Source organism: Bos grunniens, chromosome 24 (genome assembly GCF_055505025.1).
Source record: "Bos grunniens cultivar Pamir isolate PY7600 chromosome 24, Bosgru_T2T1.0, whole genome shotgun sequence".
NCBI classification, from domain to species: Eukaryota; Metazoa; Chordata; class Mammalia; order Artiodactyla; family Bovidae; genus Bos; species Bos grunniens.
In genome coordinates, this window is record NC_141188.1 from 22,176,359 (window position 1) to 22,197,035 (window position 20,677).

The 20,677-nt window shown below is 46.7% G+C and overlaps 1 protein-coding gene across 15 annotated transcripts in view; it reads right to left on the minus strand.

The window, feature by feature from the left end:
- FHOD3 (formin homology 2 domain containing 3) overlaps window positions 1-20,677 on the minus strand; it is a 523,276-nt gene that overhangs the window by 241,552 nt on the left and 261,047 nt on the right. The window contains exon 1 of one of the 15 annotated variants that reach the window (XM_086372643.1): window positions 5,407-5,688. The exons of 13 other annotated variants lie outside the window; for them this stretch is intronic. The gene's annotated coding sequence lies outside the window, so the exon portion shown is untranslated. Of the gene's footprint in view, window positions 1-5,406; window positions 5,689-20,677 lie in introns of those variants that run through there. One more of the 15 variants, XM_086372651.1, reaches the window with a different exon arrangement.

Consider the following 20,677-nt stretch of genomic DNA (forward strand, 5'->3'; position numbering starts at 1 on the left):
AACAAAAATTTGGACATAATTCAATAGAGAAAACATAATTTCTAGGTTTTCTCCCAACTAACTGTACTAGAACAGGTGTTTATACACAGGGGAGAAGAAAAGAACCCTGACCCATACCATGTGCAAAGATTAACTCAAAAATAAGACATAGATACACATTTACAATCCGAAACTATCAACCTAAAGCAAACATGGGAGTACGTCTTTGTGACCTTGAGTTAGGTAAAGATTTCTTAGATATGAAACTAAATGTACATTCCATGAAAGAAAAAAAAACTTGATAAATCAAACTTTTTTGAAATAGAAAATGTCTCCTCTTTGAAAGGAGACATTAACCATTAAGAAAATGAAAAGACAAGTTATTGACTAGGGGAAACATCTGAAAATAAATTAAGGACTTGCATCTGTAACCTATAAAGAATTCTCAAAACAAAAAAACTGGAATAATAAGAAATAAAATAAATATTAAATACTCAGGAACAGACAATTCCATTTAAAAACTGGCAAAAGATATGAATAAACATCTCACCCAAAAAAGGTAGATAGATGGTAAATAAGCACTAGAAAAGATGTTCAACATCATTTGTCACTGGACAAATGTAAGTTCAAACCAACTGCATGGGCTGTAGCATGCCAGACTCCCCTGTCCATGGAATTCTCCAGGCAAGAATACTGGAGTGGGTAGCCATTTACTTCTCCAGGGGCTCTTCCTGACCCAGAAATTGAACTCAGGTCTCCTGCATTGCAGGCAGATTCTTTACCATCTGAGCCTTAAGCCACTTACCCGGGTAGCTCAAACAGTAAAGAATTTGCCCGCAATGCAAGAGACCTGGGTTTGATCCCTAGGTCGGGAAGATCCCCTGCAGAAGGGCATGGCAACCCACTCCAGTATTCTTGCCTGCCTGGAGGATTCCATGGACAGAAGAGCCTGGTGGTCTACAGTCCATGGAGTCACAAAAAGTTGGACACAACTAAGCAACTAACACTTTCAGTTTCACAGAGAAATTAAAGCTATGTCTACAAAAACATTTGTACAGAAATGTTCATAATAGTTTTATTCTGAAGCTGTTAAAACTGGAACACAAACGTCTGAAACTGGAAACACCCAAATGTCCATGAACATGTGAATGCATAAACAGATGTGGTATGTCCATATAATGGAATGCTACTTGGCAATAAACAGGAATGAATATCAATATCATACAACACGGGTGAATTTCAAAATAATTATGGTGCACCAATGACGGAGGAGCCTGGGGGGCTGCAGTCCCTGGGGTCGCTGAGTCGGAAACGACTGAGCGACTTCACTTTCACTTTCCACTTTCATGCATTGGAGAAGGAAATGGCAACCCACTCCAGTGTTCTTGCCTGGGGAGTCCCAGGGATGGAGGAGCCCGGTGGGCTGCCGTCTATGGGGTCACACAGAGTTGGACACGACTGAAGTGATTTAGCAGCAGCAGCAACTATATGATTCAACTTATCTGAGAAAATACAAAGCAATCTATGGTGACAGAAAGTACCTCACTGGTTGCCTGGGAAAGGCTGGGTGGGATTGGGGATGAGAAGCACTATAAGGGGGCAAAGAAAACACTTTGGGGTGATGGATAACCTTCACTCTCTTTATTGTAGCTGTGGTTTGACCTGTGTACACCTATGTCAAAACACATCAAACTGTACACTGTACACATACGTAGGTTATTATATGTCCCTCTGACCTCAAGAGCAGTTTTGAAATACTAATAGTTGCACCTGAGGAAATAGACAAAGAATATTCTGTAAAACTAAAAGTACAAAACAGATACAGTCACTTCAGCTCAGTGAATGAACAACCTTTTGTTTTAAACACTCATCAAACCCAAATTTCACTCCTCTGCTTTAATCCTTTTTTTATTTGCTCCAAGCCTAAATTCAAAACTACCTACTTCATGAAGGAACTGGCCCCACAACACAGGAAAAAAGGTCACGGAACGTACAAAGCTACGAGCAAGTGATACCAGCTCCCACACGTGTCCCTTCCCTCTCTGCCTTTCTCCAGGTTTTCACCACCCCGTGTTCTTTCTCTCTTTTTGTCTTATTTACCAATGGAGATAAATGTTCAAGGTCTTTGTCCTGGATTTTAAAATCAGATGGTTTAGCATGGGACAAATCTTCCTCAAAGTAAGGAATAAACAGCAGGTGCTCTTTTCTACCTTTGGTTGTTCTCCTTTAAGTCTTGGCTATTGTGCTTTGAAACAATGGCGTTGAAGAGCGGCGGGATTCTCCCACCCCAGACAGTGCACCAGACCTTGAACTCCACCTGCAGGAAGGACAGCCCTGAGCTGCTGGGCTTTGGCCTTCCCCGCCCATACTCTCCTGTATCCGCTGGCCCCTCAGGGATCCTCTCTCCTCAGTGTCACTGTGTACCTGCAGGGTCCAGGGTTTGGGATTAAGCTCTCCCCAGGAGACTGGCTCAGGGCAGGGACAATCAGCTCTCAAGTCCACACTTCAGCCAAGAGTCTGTCCATCCCGGGCAGCACTGACCTTATGGTCCTAGCATATTTCTCGTTTTGAGTTTTTGTACTGATTTCCTCATGAAAGAAAGAAGAGGGAGAGGCTTGAGGGAACCAGCATTTAAGATTCAAAGGCAAGCAGTAAGTACCCAAGGTCATTGCTAACTTCTTCATGCCGTGTAAACTGGTGCCCCGATGGCACTGATGAATATCACACCAGAATGCGCTGTGTGAGACAGGGATGCAGATGAATAAGCTAATACACCCATCCCGGCAGATGTACTCGAGGTCCTAAAGAAAGTGAAGTTGCTCAGTCGTGTCCGACTCTTTGCAACCCCATGGACTGTAGCCCGCCAGGTTCCTCTGTCCATGGGATTCAGGCAAGAATGCTGGAGTGGGTTGCCATTTCCTTCCCCAGGGGATATTCCCAACCCAGGGATCAAACCCAGGTCTCCTGCATTGCAGGCAGATGCTTTATCCTCTGAGCCACCAGGGGAGACCCTTGAGGTCCTATAGCCCAAGTTAAAAACAACATACTTCGTTGTACAGCAGAAACCAGTACAACACTGTAAAGCAACTATACCCCAATTTTTAAAAATTAAACATTAAAAGTATCTTCCATGAAAAAAACAAGCAAAAAACAAATAAAAAAAAACACAGTACAGCTTGCGAGAGAAGAAATTGCTCTCTCTTTGATGACCATTCCAGACTGCCTCCTCCCTTCCGGCTGCTGGAGAGGGAACTCGGGGAACTTCCCAGGGTTGCTCATTAATGCCACAGCCCCTGAAGAAAACAACAGACCAACATCTGAAAAATCGCAAGGCTCCTAGGATCACCGTTCCCTGTTGATGCCCCAAGGCTGAAAGTTGCCAGCCACCACACACAAAGTTGCTTAAAGGCTGCCCAGGTCTGTTTCTCCAGGTCAAAGCTGCTTTTAGGCTGCCCAAGGTCAGTTGTGTTTTTTTTTTTTTCAGTGAAATAGCAAAACTTTGGAAGCATAAGCGACAGGAACTGGTGCAAAGAAACAACACTGCTGAGGAATACACGATGTGAAATAAAAGCACCCAAACTGCCACGAAGAACCTTAGTGGTAAGTACATCCTGGGGGAGGGAGGCAAACCCTATTTGTAGTGACACTGAAAGCGGGAGATTACCAGAAACCCAGGAAAAGGAAGCCTGGTGGAGGGACAGCCTCAGGAAATGCAGTCTGAGCGGGATTTCTTCTTCCTGTGCACCTACAGAAAAGGGCTTCTAGGACACTCAGCCCCAGCATTTATTCTCCAGGAAGAAAAATCTGCCATCACACACACACACAGATGTGAGACACACCGATTTCACACTGGTTACATTCCAAAAGGCAAGCCTACAGCACACATGAAGGGTCCTTCCAGGAAATAGGGGCCCAAGACAGCCCTTTGTGAGGAGGTACTCAACAAGGTGGGCTTCCCTGGTGGCTCAGCAGTAGAGAATCTGCCTGCAATGCAGGAGACCCAGGTTCGATCCCTGGGTCAGGAAGATCCCCTGGAGAAGAGATAGGCTACCCACTCCAGTATTCTTGGGCTTCCCTTGTGGCTCGGCTGGTAAAGAATCCGCCTGTAATGGGGGAGGCCTGGGTTTGATCCCTGGGTTGGGAAGATCCCCTGGAGACGGGAATGGCAACCCACTCCAATATTCTTGCCTGGAGAATCCCATAAACAGAGGAGCCTGGCAAGTTACAATCCATGGGGTCGCAAAGAGTCAGACACGACTGAGCTACTAACACACATCTTACAAGGTACCTCTACCCTGCCTTTCTGACACTTGTAGGAGCATAAAATTTGTTTTAAACAGCATTTTTTGGTGCTAAAGTAGCAGATTTTTTTAAAAGAGTCATGTATTATTTTTTACCCATTTCACACGTCAAAGAAATAACAATTTGGTAGCTCCATTCAATCACTGCTTGAAGGAGAACCAAACACTAGCATCTTCCAAATCCTCTACTTTCTACATAAATTCTGCTAAACCATGCAGAATTCCTCTTCTCTCAACAATGTCTTCATAAAGATAAAGCACAGTTCACACCAAGGAAAAGGCACCTTCTCCACACACACACACACAAGACACACACATATACCTACATAACACACACAGATATACTCATATACACAGGGGTACAGACACTGTTTCCCAAACTTCAAAACATTTCATGATAAACACCTCTGAGCTGACATGGTATCAGCAGCAGGGCTGGTTGCTGTGGATTCAGAAAATGTCATCCTACATAAAACAGACTCTGCCCACCTCACACCTGCTCCCCTCCACCCCAAGTCCCACTTTATCTCTCTTCACTCCATCGTTAGTACGTATACCCTTTACACACTCCTGTCTACCGCCTTGACTGGACTGGAAAGTTCCACGAGGCAGGACCACATCTGCCTTGGTCACCACTGTATGCCCTGGTCCTGGCTCGCTGGACACAGAACGAGTTTCTGTTGACCAAAGCCGAGGGAGAGAGGAGTGAAAAGGGGCTGAACATGGATCAACATTAAAATCCAAAGCCTCAAGTAAGAGCCTCCATTTCCAACAACAATACCATCCTAGTATCTACAACACTGAGAATAAGCTACAAGCATCGCTTCCTTGAATTCGCATGACAACACAGGTAGATAATATTATCATCCTAACTTTAGAGATGAGAAAACCAGGTTGAGAAAGTTTAAGTTATTTGCCCAACGCTTTAAGAACCATCAGCTTCTGAAGATCAGCTACTTTTTGTTTTTTAAAGATAAACACATCTGCATATGTTCTCTGTTTAGAGCTTGAGCTGGAAAAGTACCCCTCACTCTGTTCAAAGCAAAACCACTGAGGAAAGAGGTTCGGCAGGAAAGCAGGGAGCAACATTTGGCTGCCAAGCCCCGACTCGTCCACCAACACTCACCTGGTTTTTAGGTTTTCCTCCAACATGTATTTACTGCCCCACAACCCTGGTTGGTTCTCCTCGGCTCTTTTCAGTCTCTGGCCAGCTTCTCTGGTCACCAAAACTTTTGCACGTCCAGAGGCTCTGGGGCAGCAGGTGGCTGTGACCGTGATGGGCACCGCGGCGTCAGCAGCCAGCAGCCTCTGAATGACTCAGGTGCCCTGGCACCTCACAGTAAGAGCTGACTCCAGACAGAACCTGATTCATCAGGCGGAGAGGAGGCCTGGGCTTTGGCCCCAGCTCATAAAGCATTTACCCACAGACTGGGTGCAATTAGATGAGGGAACAAACAAGGAGAAATAAAAAGGAAAGTCAACATGTGATGGGCACGTGATGAATGACCTTCCTCATGAATTACTCCCGAGTGGGCCGAGTACATCTCTGCTGTGAAGAACATGTGTGTGTGTGTGTGTGTGTGTGTGTGTTGGGGGTGCTGGCCAGGGATCCTGTGCCAGCCTCCAGCACTGAGTCCATAGCCCATCTCTTCTGCTTAGGTGAGAGTCTGGTCAGGAGCTTTTCTTCAAAAGTAGTATCCAGTCTGCTCTAAGAGTCAAAGACCAAACTCCAGAAATCAAGATGTGATCTACCTCTCTAGGGAACAACCAGAGAATTTCTCATCCACATGACATACTTCATGAACATGTACTATGTGCCAGAAGACGATAAAAGGACTTTAAAAAGAATTATACATTTGGCATGAAGATTTCGCTACAACTATATTCAAACCACTTCCCCTGTCCTGGACGATGCAACTGGGTTTTAGTCATAAAGTGCAACAGCCCCCATCACAGAGATAACTGAAAGAGATGAGAAGTGTGATCTTTATCCATGAACACTTTTATTTTAAGAAGCAGAACGGTTTTTGAAACACTAACTGCTGGCAATATTACCAAACACTTAAAGTGGACAGAGAACGAACTCTGGGGAGAATAAGCACTGTGTGACACGTTAGTGCTTCCCCAAGGCACTCACGTGGACCGCACCCTAATGTCAACACACTGGGCCTGCTCCTTCCCTTCCACCAGAGTTCCGGGCAGGCGGCAGGGCTCTGAGGCCTTCAGAACCTCAGCCCAGCTTGGCTTTGAAAGCTTTTCAGCATCTAGAAACTTTAAGAATCTTCTCTCTTGCTCACCAAGGGCAGAAAGATTAGAGTTCCTTCTTGGCCCAATGGGCTGCTCTTCCCCAAGTACCCTGAGCTGTCCTCTCTGGACACAGGCAGGAAAAGTACATGTGTGATGGCACTTGGTTCAACCAGGCTCTCAAGGAAAATACCAGGCAGTTAAATTTGTGATGCCCCGATTTCTCTGCTGTTGGATTTCTCCAGAAGAAGAGAGTTTCATCAGGATTCTCCTGAGAAACAGAACCAATGGAGGATAAATATACATAAAATATATACATGTATATGCACACACATATATATATTAGGTTGGCCAAAATGTTAATTCAGGTTTTTTTGTAAGATGTTATAGAAAATCTGAATGACTATTTTGGCCAACCCAATATATTTTATACACACACACAAAAATATGTGTGTATATATGTATCCATTAGTGCGTGCTAAGTCACCTTCAGTTGTGTCTGACTCTTTTTGACGCTATGGACTATAGCCTGCCAGGCTCCACTGTCCATGGGATTCTCCAGGCAGGAATACTGGAGTGGGTTGCCATGCCTCCCTCCAGGGAATCTTCCCAACGCAGGGATCGAACCCTTGTTTCTTATGTCTCCTGCATTGCAGGTGGATTCTTTACCACTAGCACCACCCATCTGTGCGCATACATACAGAGACTTATTTTAAGTGACTGACTCACTGAAGTTGGCAAATCCTACACCTGCAGGGTGGGCTGGCAGCCTGGAGATCCAAAATGAGCCGATGTTAACAGTTCGAATCCAAAGCCTGCTACTGCAGCTCCCTCCTGCTCGTAGAAGGATGGTCTTTCGTTCTATCCAGGTTTTCAACTACTCGGATAAGGCCCAGCCACATAATCATAGTGGAGGGCAGTTGGCATTAATCAACGTCCACTCACTTAAATGTGAATCTCATCCTAAAATCCCTCATAGAAACACCCAGAGTGATATTTGACCACATATCTGGGCACCGTGGCCCTGCCAAGTTCATGCATTAAAATCACCAGTGCAGGGAACGAACCCCTTTCTTCACTTTTTTGTGCTTTCAGATGTACTAAATGTTTTCAAAATATAATAACATGTCCCTCGGCAATACAGATGCCCCTAGTAACTTTGAAGCTTTATCAACCATTTCTGACAAGTTACAAATTCATCCATTTTACAGAGGAAGTCACACAAATCTCAAGTTTAAATTTTTATTTTCTAAATATGCCAAAAAAATTTTTGGAGATAAACAGATCAAACTTTTGATAATGGGGGAAAAAGTGTTTTAAGACAAAGTGGATTTTTTCCAACATAATGCCTTTTCAGCAAGTTGATTCTGGGAAGAAGATTCAGAGCACATTATGTATATTTACCAGGTGGAAGAATAAACACAAAAGCCAAGAACACAGAATACACAACACAGCTGAGTGGCCTTTCCTTTAACTTCTTTGTTTTTAGTTTTAGAAAACATTAGTTTAAATGGTTGCCCATTATTTTGCTTAGAATTTACCAAAAACTGAAGCTAATTTTCAAATCCTTAAGAATAAAAATAAATTAAGGAGAGTGCAACCTATAAAACAGATAAAAGCACCTCCAGCTCTATCCCCCTCATCATCCATGAGATAAAAATGCAGTAACTGTGGAGATCATGAGGGGCTGTGCTTCTTCTTTGAGCTCCAGTTCTGATCTAATTTCACAAGGCATCTGTCATCATAAAAACACGAGGATGGTACTAGCTCTACAAAGAGCTGTGGGGAAACACATTAAAATCATCCACCTTATAATAGCTCTGTCCTCAGTATGTCAGCCTTTTAATTCCAGTGTTATAAACTGGAATCCAAGTTCCCATTTGTTAAACAGCTTTGATGTGGGGCTGGTGAGGACTGGATTGCCAAGGGGTATTTCCTGGGAGCTTCAAACGCTGGCATGTATCTTCTACCTTCCCCTCAAGCTAGTACACAAGCAAAAGGCACTTTAAAAGCATAGAGTATTGGTATCTGAAGATCTCTAAGTACTTAAAAGAGAGGGCATTAATTTCTCAGAATTCTCAAAGGGGATGACTTGGAGATTTAGCTCAGTTCAATTTGAGGTTCAATTCTAATTCTGTCCGACAAAGAGACACATTAGGTTAAATGTCAACTTTAAAAAGGTTAAACTTTACAGATATTTTAGGAACTATGGACTCAGACCCTCAACCATGTAACAACTTTGCTGTTATCCTAATGTCTTGGGGTTAGTGCTACATTCTATATTTACCTGACTAACTTCTCACTTTATTTGGAATCCCATACATAAACATCTACACCTTGCTTTAGATTTCTGGCTGCTAAAATTGAAAGCAAAAAAAAAAAAATACACTTATATCAACATTTCTTCTCATAATCTCCATTGAAAAATGACATTAAATAGGAAAAGAAACAGAACAGAACCAAATACTCCCTGTTGGTGAGGACAAGCCAGCCTGGAGAAGAAGGTTATGGAAAATAGAGACTGAGTGAAGGGGAATGGGGTTAAGTGTCTTCTGTCCCACCGACCAGAGCCTGGAAACAGATGCCACATGGAGTGACCACAGGGCTGGCCTTAGGATGGGCTACCTCCAGTTCTTCCCCTGGAAACTGTTTTCCAGCCAACCAGCCCTTCCTGTTCTCACTTTATACGAACAACTCTCCCTCCTCTTTCTACACTCTTCCATCCCACCCTCCCTCTCACGCTTGCATAAAGCCGTTGTTCATGCATGCCAGAGTCAGACACAAGCCCGCCAGGCTCCTCTGTCCACAAGGTTTCCCAGGCAAGAATACTGGACGGGGTTCCCATTTCCTTCTCCTGACCCAGGGATCGAATCTGCATCAGCCATATGCAGGGGGGTTGACAGAAAAAGAACCCTACAAGTGAAGGTCACTCATTGCCTTGGCAGGCACCCTACTGAATTTGAGGTCACCTGAGCTAGAGCTTTCACAGACAGTCGGAAGGTGGGCTTAGATCGAAGGGTGCTCATGGTGCCAAATGTAACTTAGAAATTAATGCCCTCTCTTTTAACCTGCATCTCCTGCATTGGCAGGGGGGTTCTTTACCACGGAGCCACCAGGGAATCACTACACCACTGGTTGAGTGAGTGAGTGAGTGAAAGTCACTCAGTGGTGTCCAACTCTTTGTGACCCCATGGACTATAGCTCGCCAGGCTCCTCTGTCCATGGAATTCTCCAGGTAAAAATACCTGGAGAGTGGGCACCATTTCCTTCTTCAGGGGATCTTTCTGACCCAGGGATTGAACCGGGTGTCCCAATTGCAGGCAGATTCTTTACCATCTTAGCCACCAGGAATACCACTCAGTAAAGAGAATTTGATCACACAAGAACAGGCCTGAACACACCCGCACTGTCAATTATGTTACTCCAGATGCAATCAACTTTAGTCAGCAAAACCCCAACGTCTCTAAGTTACATTTGGCACCATGAGCGCCCTTCTGCCCCAGCCCACCTTCCGACTGTCTATGAAAGTTCTAGCTCGGGTGACCTCAAGGCAATGAATGATCTTCATTTGTAGGGCTCTTTTTCTATCAACTATCTATACTTTTAGCCACCACAGTTCTGAGAGCCATTCCAAGAAGAGGAACGGTTGATGGAAACGATAATGCATGTATACAAGTATAAATAAGCAAACGATTTAAGCGAACAATCTCTGCCTTAACTGGAACCTGGCCCAATCGGACATCCTCGAGATGCAGAATGTCCTCCTTTCTTAAAGGCCCTACAAAATCTGCCTAGCACTTCACGGCAACTCCACCCCACGCCCACAGTTCTGTGTGTCACTGAGGAATCTGCTTTGATCAGGAGAGCATGCCTGTTGGCACAACATGATGAGAGGGATTGGTGCTTCAGTGTACGTTACATGAAGCCAGAGTCAGCAGAGGACGTTCCGCAGGGTCTCCCTTTGTTTGAGTCCGAGGCTTTCGAGGGGAGGTGTGGACCTGCACCCCCATCACTGCATCAGAACCGGGCCTCTCCCCACAATGCTCACGTCCTGATTCCTCACTGCTCTTGTTTTCCCTTCTAGTGACTTTAATGAGCACATCCCCCTCAAATCCACCTCAAGGCCCGAGCCATTCCTACTCTGGAACTAGTAGTCTAATGGGACCAAAAATAATCGCAGAAAATCAGACTTTGATTTTAATTTTCTCAAAATAACAAAGATTGATAATTGATGAAGATAGAAAGCGTTAGCTGTTTTCGACTCTTTGTGACCCTATGAACTGTAGCCCACTGGGCTCCTCTGTCCATGGAATTCTCCAGGCAAGAATACTGGAGAAGGTTGACATTTCCTTCTCCAGGGGATCTTCCTGATCCAGGGAGTGGACCCAGGTCTGTTGCATGGCAGGTAGATTCTTTACCATCTGAGCCACCAGGGAAGCCCAGTATTCTAATGGGACCAAAAATAATCCCAGAAAATTAAGCTTTGATTTTAATTTTCTCAAGATAGTGAAGACTAATACATGGTCCATTTGAAGGTTTTGTCACCCCTCATACCACTCACCTAGCGACAGCGTTTCTTCAATCACAACTTGACCAAAAGGTGCCATGTAGGCCCCATTTCTACCACTGCAGTCCCCACTTGGATGGCATCCCTGGTGGACATCCATAAGTCTCCCTCCGCTCACCACTCCAAGCTGGTTTGGCAACAGGAAGGCTGTAGTCTGTTTCCCTCCCTGGACAGTGGCCAGATTTCCTTATCCTGAGGCCCAATTTCACTCTGGCCCCGGTTTTGGCCTCAGGACCTACACACAGCAAATTTGAACTATTCAAATAATTACCGTATTGCCCGCCCTCCATGGCAAATCTTTCCCAGGTTCCTTCAACTACCTCATGCCCCGAATTCCAGCCAGCCCAACCCAAAGCGCGCAAAGGACTCGAGCTGGGTCGAATTGGAAGGGTCAGCATGAAGACTCTGATGTCCCTTCATCAGACAACAAACCCATTAACAAAGATGATGCTAACTGTGGTTATTTTTTTGCGGGGGACAGCGTACTGGTTTTATAGCAGCTAAAGGACCGATAATGCCTTCATCCTCTTTCAACTTTTTATTTTGAAATAAAAATACACAGGAAAGGGGCTTCTCTGGTGGCTCAATGGTAAAGAATCCAGCTGCCAATGCGGGAGACACAGGTTCAATCCCCGATCCAGGAAGATCCCACATGCTGCAGAGCAGCTAAGCCGGTGCACTACTGAGCCTGCGCTCTAGAGCCCGGGAGCCGCAATTACTGAAGCCCAGCACCCTAGAGCCCATGCTCTGCAGTAAGAGAAGCCACTGCAATAGAAGGCTGTGCACTGCAGCTAGAGCGCAGCCCCTGCTCTCCCCAGCTAGAGGGAAACCCTGGCAGCAGTGAAGACCCAGCACAGTCAAAAATAAATCAATAAAGCCACCTTAAATGAAAGGCTCCTAAATCTTTTTTTAAAAATACACGGGAAAATGCACAAGTAGTACTGAGAGGTCCCAGGCACTCTTCACCAGTTTCCTCCAATGGTTACATCTTACACAGCGATAGAAGTGCACACCGGTGTAACGTGTATGGATGCCTCCACATCATTTTGTCACATGTGCAGATCTGTGTAACCACCACTACAGTCAAGAACAAGAGCTGCTCCGTCACTACCAAGATCCTCCATGTGCTACGCCTTCACAGCCACACTCACCTCCCCCCAGCCCACTACCACCATCTCCAAGCCCCGGCAACCCCTGCTTCTCATATCAATAGTAGCGCTGTTTCAAGAACGTTACATAAACAGAATATAAGACAGTATGTGACCTTGGGGACTGGCTTTCTATAACCAGAATAATGCCCTAGAGATCTATCCAGGCTGTGTGTGCCAGCAGTCATTACTTTTTATTGCTGAGCAATATTCCATGGTAGGGCGTATCAGTTGGTTTAACCTTTCACCTACTAAGGAGAACAATTGCTCCATTTAACTGAAGGTGTCAAGTTTGTGTGTGTAGAGTCGTCTGCAGCGTTCACTTATTATCCACTTAATGTCTGCAGAGTCTGTCAGGACATCCTTTCTTTCATTTATGATATTAGTAATTTATCTCTCTTATCTTTCCTGCTGGAGATTTATCAATTTTATTGATCTTGTCAAATAAACAATGTTTTGTTTCATTGATTTTCTCTATTTTCTCTTTTCAATCTCACTGGTTCCTGTCCTTGATTATTTTCTTCCTTCTGCTTATTTGGGGTTTGTTTATTTTGCTCTGTCTCAAGTTTCTGGAAGTGGAACCTGAGATTATTCATTTGAGACTGTTCTTATTTTCTAATGCAAATATCTAGCCCTGTAAATTTCCTTCTCAGTGGTGCTTTTACTATATTACACGAGTTTTGATATGTTGTTTTTCATTTTCATACAATTCAATATATGTTGTTTTTAAATGTCCCTTGAGACTTCCCCTTCGATTCATGGATTATCTAGAAGGGTACTATTAGCTTCCTGGGCTTTGGAGATTTTTCCTGTTATCTGTCATTGGTTTCTAGTTTAATTCCACTGTGATTTGAGAATATGATCTCAGTCTTTTTAAACTTATCAGTATATTCCATGAACCTTTGAAAAGATTATGCATTTTGCTCTCTTTGGCTGGACGGTTCTAGAAATGTTCGATGGAATTATTGACGTGTTCTACAGCCCTTTCTATGTTCTGCCGATTGCTGAGAGACGGGTATTAGAATCTCAAGCTGTAAGCGTGTGTTTGTCTATTTTCCCCTTCAGTTCTATCAGTTTTGACCTCACATGTATTACAGCTCCACTCTTTTGTACATACAAACTTCAACTGTGCCTTCTTGGTAGACTGATTTTTCCATCTCTATGCTACATCTTCTTTGTCTCTGGTAACTTTCTTGCCCTTGTTTCAACTGAGCTGCAGTAAAATTCCTGCCTGTCCCCGTGGCCTGCTCTGACATCACCCAGCAAGGAGGCGGAACGGCACCTCATTGTCCCTAGGGAGGAGTGATGGTCCAGATTCCCCATGTGGTCTCCACTGATTCCCCGGGTGGGGGTGGGGGGCACCTATCATCAGAAACGGATGATGGCCCCAGGTTCCCATCTGAGAACAGCACAGAGAAAGTTCAGGAGGAGCCCACGTGGGGGAGCGGAGGAACCCACAGCAGCAGCATGACTTGGGGACACAAGCAGGAGGACTTGGGGCCTCCTGCACAGCAAGTGTCAGTGATGGGGAGTCTCCCAGGCTGGAGCCCCCACCCTGAAGTGCAAAGGTGGTGCTGCGGGGGCGAGTGTTGTGTCTGCAGTATAGATGGCCAGTGGGACCACCCCACAGGCAAGCAGCAGCCTGGGGGCTTGATCAGATACAGCAGGCGGTGCAAGCAGATGCCTCGGCTCCAAAATAAGACAGGGCAAGCGGGGAGGGGCCCCTCCACTTGGGGGAAACCAAGGCCACGTCAGATTTCACTCAGGTTAGAATGTTTTGATCAAGCTCTGCTCTGACCCAATGACTTTATCTTTCTCCACTTGTTTTTCTTTCCTTTTTCAATTGGTATTTCTAGAAAAGCTTCTGTTTGAAAACTAACAGTATTTTAATTGAACTAAGGGGTAAAGGGAATATCACCTGGGCATTTGCACTGGGGCCAGGATTGCTAGCAGAGGCAGGGTGGGGACTGGCCTGGTGTGAGGAGCCTGCAGTGAGAGCCGACAGGAGTGTGGGAACAGGGCCTCCACCTCCTCCTCCCTGCTTTGATCCTCACCAGGAAGCTGCTCCGGCCCCCTCTGCTCCAGCAGGGAGTCCGTGCTCAGGGCAGCCTCTCTGGCAGGTGGCCTGGATGGGGAAAACCCCTGCACCCGTAGTAGGACGAGCTCAGTGAGGGACCCCTGCTCACGGCCGACCATAAAAAGCCTAGGCCAGCGCAATGGGACACGGACTGCCTCGAACGCATGTTCGTTAATGACAGGAAGTCACCGAGACTTCTTTGTAAAACTGCACCAACATCCAGAGCACGTTGTTTGAAATCGAAGTGTCACAAAGTTCTCTAACAGGCAGAGGCCATTGTGCTTACAGAAATCTGTATTTTATAAGACCAGACAGACAATTATCTTGGTCCTATCTGTTGGGGGAGGACAAATTTTCTAAGCAAATCATTTGTATAAACCAGGGGTTGGCAAACCACCGTTCACGGGCCAAACCTCGTTTACCACCTGTTTTTGTACAGCTAAGAATTGTTTTTCATAGATAAACACTGGGGATCAATTTGACAATAAGCAACAGTAATTTCGAGCCTCAATTAAGTGCTACGTTATTCCTTCCCATCCAAATTCCATTTGTATCATTAGTAAATCTGAGTTATAAAAACATTGTACTCAACCATTATTATATTTTGAACTCAGTCAATAAAAAGTCTGCAAATTCACTTTCTCTCCTATCACAGAAGTAACTACTCACTATCCTCAGTTTTGCTCTTGGTCCAAAATGCCTAAAATATTTACTTTCTGGCCCTTTACAGAAAAGTAACCTTTGGTATAAATTAATCATGTAAATAAAATGGCCAAAAACTGAATCCCTGAAATGTTGTTACAGCTGCCAGCCAAACTAAACATGTGTCGACATAACGACCTGTTCATTAAAGTACAACTTAGTAGCACCCAATCTGCCTCTGTAGTTATAACTTAAATGTGACAGGCACAACTGTTTTAAACTCTCCTCTAACGCAGACTTCTTCCTGTTTGCAAGGAAAGGAAAGTAACATGGGACCCGATTAAAGGGGTTCCTGATAAATGTGTCCCTCACTGACCCAGATTTTTATTGTTCAAGATCTTCAAGTATTCAGACCTCAGATTAACCCTTTATTTCTCCCTAAAGCAACTAGGAAGGAACAGGGGCAAGTGGGGGCAGATGGGGTTAGGGCAGAGGGGCAAACGTGGGGAGGGGCAGGCAGCAGGGAGCAGGTGAGTAGATTACCCGCCCTGGGCAAGCTGGGTGAGCACCCCTCACCAGGGACCACCTGACTCTTCTAATCTGGATGAAGCTGTCAGGTGAGGACATGTAATTTTGCTCTTGGAGAGTAAAAACTGCACTTTCACTTTAAGCCACTGACCAATCTATTGAGTCCTGCATATTCACTCACAGGTAACACTGTTCTGGACATGCTAAGTTTGTTTATGACACTGATTTTTTTTTTTTTAATCTGAAAAAGTGAGTTTCCTAGGGTAGCAGAGGGGTGGGGAGTTTGAAGGAACAAATGGGACAAGAAACACAAGAAGAAAAACATGATAAAGACATCAAAGTGGCCCAGTAGGGTCTCTGTGCCCCGTTTCACCCCACAGCAGAGGTCAATTTTCACAGATGGTCCTGAGTGTTTTGAGTGGCTTTCTAAGGACAGTACGTTTATATAGTCAAGTAAAAAACTAGACCCAGGGTTTGCAAGTTAGCACCAGGAAAACAAGCCCTCTTTTGTGTGAGCTGGGAGAGGGTAGGGAAGGGGGTCTCGGGAGCCACTCAGCTCAGCACAGCTTTGCAAAACAGGGGAAAGAGGAAATGAGGAGGCCAGACTCAGCGGCCCGACATCTTTCAAAGGTATTGATCCACAATAACAACCCAGGGCAATTGATTAGATAGGCAGATGCTGGACTTACGAGCCACACTAATCAAATTCCACCTCAGAGAGTCACCCGGGGTGGGGAACGGCCCCTCCCAAGCCCAGTGGCTGAAACGTCCTTCCTCCACTTCGCCCATGGGAGGCCTGCATCCACTCTCCCCAGCACAGCTGGCCATGAGCGGCCGCCCCCCTCCTCACCACGGAGAAACAGCACAGCGTTAACCAGGGCCATTACTTCGCTGACAAAGGTCTGTCCAGTCAAAGCTATGGTTTTTCCAGTAGTCATGTATGGATGTGAGAAATGGACTACAAAGAAGGCCGAATGCTGAAGAATTGATGCTTTTGAGCTGTGGTGTTGGAGAAGACTCTTGAGAGTCCCTTGGACTGAAGGAGATCCAAGCAGTCCATCCTAAAGGAAATCAGTCCTGAATATTCATTAGAAGGACTGATGCTGAAGCTGAAGCTCCAACTTTGGCCACCTGATGTGAAGAGCTGACTCCTTTGAATAGACCCCGATGCTGGGAAAGATTGAAGGCGGGAGAAAGGGACGACAGAGGATGAGATGTTGGATGGCATCACCGACTCAAGGGACATGAGTTTGAGTAGACTCCAGGAGTTGGTGATGGACAGGGAAGCCTGGCGTGCTGCAGTCCAGGGGGTCACAAAGAGTCAGACACAACTAAGCGACTGAACAACCACCACCCAGGCCAGGCAGGAAGACCATGCCCTGACTTAGCTGCCGATCTATCATCTCCTGAGCCCTGGAGCAGAGGAGGCAGGAAATGTGACCCTTGTCACCGGACATCTGAAGGGCTGTCACTGTGATGCAGATCAGAGCCGCTGTGTGTCCAACATCCCAGGCCAAGAGGAGGATGTTACAATGGTGCAGACTTCAGAAAAAAATTACTTTTATTAGTGGGAAATGTCCGAAATGGGATGAGGCCCACTTTTCACTGGAACTAGCAAGCCCACTAGCCATGGATGCAAAATCAGCCCAGGTGCCCCTGTAATGCTGACAGTCTCGGATTCTTCATGCTAAGGGGAAAATAGTATTTCTCAGAAATATACATTTAGACATCAGATTACATTACTGAGTTTTCCCCTTCCCAACTCTTGTCCTCTACACACATACACACATGCACGCATGCACACACAAACATATACCCTCAGGGGCACTTGGCTGTCAGGTTTTCTTACCTTACAATTTGCCTGCAAGCCTGGAGGGCAGGCCAGGTTGTGCTATGGTTTCCTCAGTAACTAAGATGTTAAGCCATCTTCTAGGTGACCTCATGGCCACTATGAAGTGATAAGAACTACCCACTGATCACTCAGCCCGCCAATCACTCAGCCCCTCTTCTTCACCATGCAAAGCATAGCATGAGACCGCCACCAAGGCCCTCGGACCTTTTCAGGAGCCATCGGGCTTGGACCAGCAGCTTGCATCCCTGAACTCAGGTCATGTCACCCACACAGAGCACAGCTAACAGCCTACTCAGAAGATAGCGCACTGTGCGGGCTCTGCACAGGCCGGGCCCCATCTCCAGGAGGCAGTCTGGCCTGTAGGACCCAGCCCAGCCTCCAGCCCTGGCCGAAGGGGCAGGAGTAGACCGAGCATCTCTGCAGCTCTCACTACATGCTGGGAGAATCCAAGTGCATCCCCCGTGCATTCGCTCAACCCTACAGGAACCTATAGGAGGCGCGCATCGTAGCCCACTTACAGAGGAAGAAACTAAGCCTTTGAGAATTCTGAGTTCCTGGTGCTAAATGCTAGCTATACTGCTTCTGTGAGTGACCCACCCTCCTAAGGTCTGGCGAAGTTCTCGTGGTTTCCATTGATGAAGCGCCAGATTTCCACCTCGCCTGTGACGTGGAGTGCTCAGAGTGCGGGGTCCCGGGTTGCTGGGACCGCTCGATCCCCAGGGCTTCCTCCCACCTCTCTGACCAGTACAGTGTGCTCCTTCGTGGTCCGTGCTTTCTCCCCTCCCCGTGCCCCCTGCCTGCTGGAGGCCCCAAGCTGCTGCTCTACTCTAGAGCATTGCACTCCCCGAGCCTGCTCACCCTCAGGCCCCATGATGATTCCAGCCCGCCTCCTGCTTAACTAGTGACCCCACAACCCCATCAACCCTCAGGACACAAAGGCCGAAAGCCCCGGCTAAGCAGGCCCAGAGCTGCCCTCAAGGCCCATGCCTCTCCGCCCTTTCCCCCGGGGTAACTTGGGTGTTGCCCAAATCTGAAGGGCTTGTTTCAGCCTCCCACTTGAGTTTTAGATCCAGGCACCCACCGGCTGACATTTCCACCTACACATCCACCAGTAGCTCTGGCTCCAACACACCCTCAAACGGCTCCCCCTGCGGCCCTTCCCGCCTCGCTCAGCCATGTTGCGTTTGACTGCGGTGGGAACCTGTGGTCACCTGATGCATCCTCTCCCTCAAACACCATACTTCTACCTCCTCCAGGGGAAGCATCTAGCAGGACCTCATCCCACGGCTGCAGTCGGGACCACCCCACCTCTCTCAACCCCCACACTCTCTCCTGTTCTCCAGTCCCAAGGCCACCTCCGGAACAAACCCTGACGGGGCCCCCTCACCCCTGCTGAGCGCCTGCCCCCTGCTGTACCTTCTACAGAACACCCAACACCCGGCACACCCCGGGGCCTGCTGCATCCCGACCTCAGTGCTCCTCACTCCTACTCTGCCCCACCAGGAGCTGGAGGCTGCCAGGAGCTTTAGGCAGGCATCATGCGGTCACTTGTGCCTTCCTTCCCCCATGCCAGGCATGCCCGTCCAGACTCTCTCAGTTACCCCTCTTCCCTGCTCCCCCTCCTCACCCCCAGGTGGCAGGGTTGCCACCGGGGCCCACGACACTGGAGGGATATTCTGTGGTTTCAGGCCTGACCCATGGGGATGAGGTGGCCAATTTCTGACATCTCTGCCTCTCCTGCCAGAGAGCAGAGAGTGGGAGGGTTGTGGGGGTACAGAGGCTTCATCTCATTTCTTTACTCTAGGCCCAGTGCTCTGCAGGCTCTGGACAAATGTCTGTGAATGGCCTCAATTACTACAGTGCCACCCGACCTAGAAGCCCCACATCACATAGTTCCCTTAGGTTTGACATTTTTCTGCACCATCCTTACCCCTGCACCCCACTACGGAACTTGGTCTGCCTCCTGTTACAGAGAACTGCCCCCGGCTGACGATAATGCATCAGTCTTGGACCCATGGCAGCCTGACTGGCATGAGGCAACAGACCAGAATCTTTCATCTTCTCTACAACTAGCAACACAATTGTACCCCATGCTTGAACTTAAAACACAGCTATCCTTCTTGTCTCTTGTATTCAAAGACTGTGATTCTGGGCAAGATTGAGGGCAGGAGGAGAAGGGAATGACAGACGATGAGATGGATGGATGGCATCACTGATTCAATGGACATGAGTTTGGGCAAACTCCGGGAGAGAGTGAAGGACAGGGAAGCCTGGTGGGCTGCAGTCCATGGGGTCGCAACAACCTTTCCCTATTCCTCTGGCACTGGGAGCACGTGGGTATGAGATTAAATACCCAGGGCTCCTGGGCAGCTCCAGACAGCTATGCCCAAGTTCTAGGTATAGAGAGTGCACGTTTAGGGGCATAGTCTGGGCATGGGAGGAACTCGGGGTTTTCCTTCACTGATGTCATAAAAGCCACATGGTAGGGAGATTTCTCCAGAGCTGGAGGATAGAAGCAGGCAGGGGACAAGGTCAAGGGTTGGTGTGAGCGCAGAGGGAGACGGGCATAGACAGTCCTACATCAGAGAAAGTGCAAGGCCTGAGGAAGGGAGAAAGGGAGAGCAGAGGTACCAGGCAGGGCAAGGGACTCGGGGGCACACACAGGAGAACCCAGAGGGGCCAGGCTGGGGCCACAACTCTGGCTTGAGACATGTGACTGAACGGATGGACAACTGACGGTAGGAGAGGAGCTGGATGAAGAGCCAACCCTGAGAGTCCCGTTTTGGAGACATTTTCCTGACTCACATTAGATACAACCTGTTTCTCGAGCTTTTGCTGCACCAGCAGGACATTCAAGGCACAGGTTTTGTTTGTTTGTTTGTTTTGGTTTTGGATTTTTCTTCTCAGTTATATAATATATATTTTCATAATATTTTCCAGTGACTATAGTTCCCTGTACTAGAATCCTGTTTTTATAAATCTGTTTTACATGTAGTAATTTTTTATCTGTTAAGCCCATACTCCAAAATTGAGCCCTACCCTCTCTCCCCCTCCTTTGGTAACCATAAGCTTGCTTTCTATGTTTGTGAGTCTGTTTCTATTTTGACTATAGATTCATTTGTATCATTTCTTAGATTCTACATATAAATGATAACAGATAGTATTTATCTCTGTCTGTCTGACTTACTTCACTCAGTCTAATCGTCTCTAGGTCTTTCCATGTAGCTGCAAATGGCACTATTTCACTCTTTTTATAGTTGAGTAATATTCTTCTGCATGTTATATCTTCTTAAGCCAATCATCTGTTGATGGGCACCTGGGCTGTTTCCATGTCTTGGC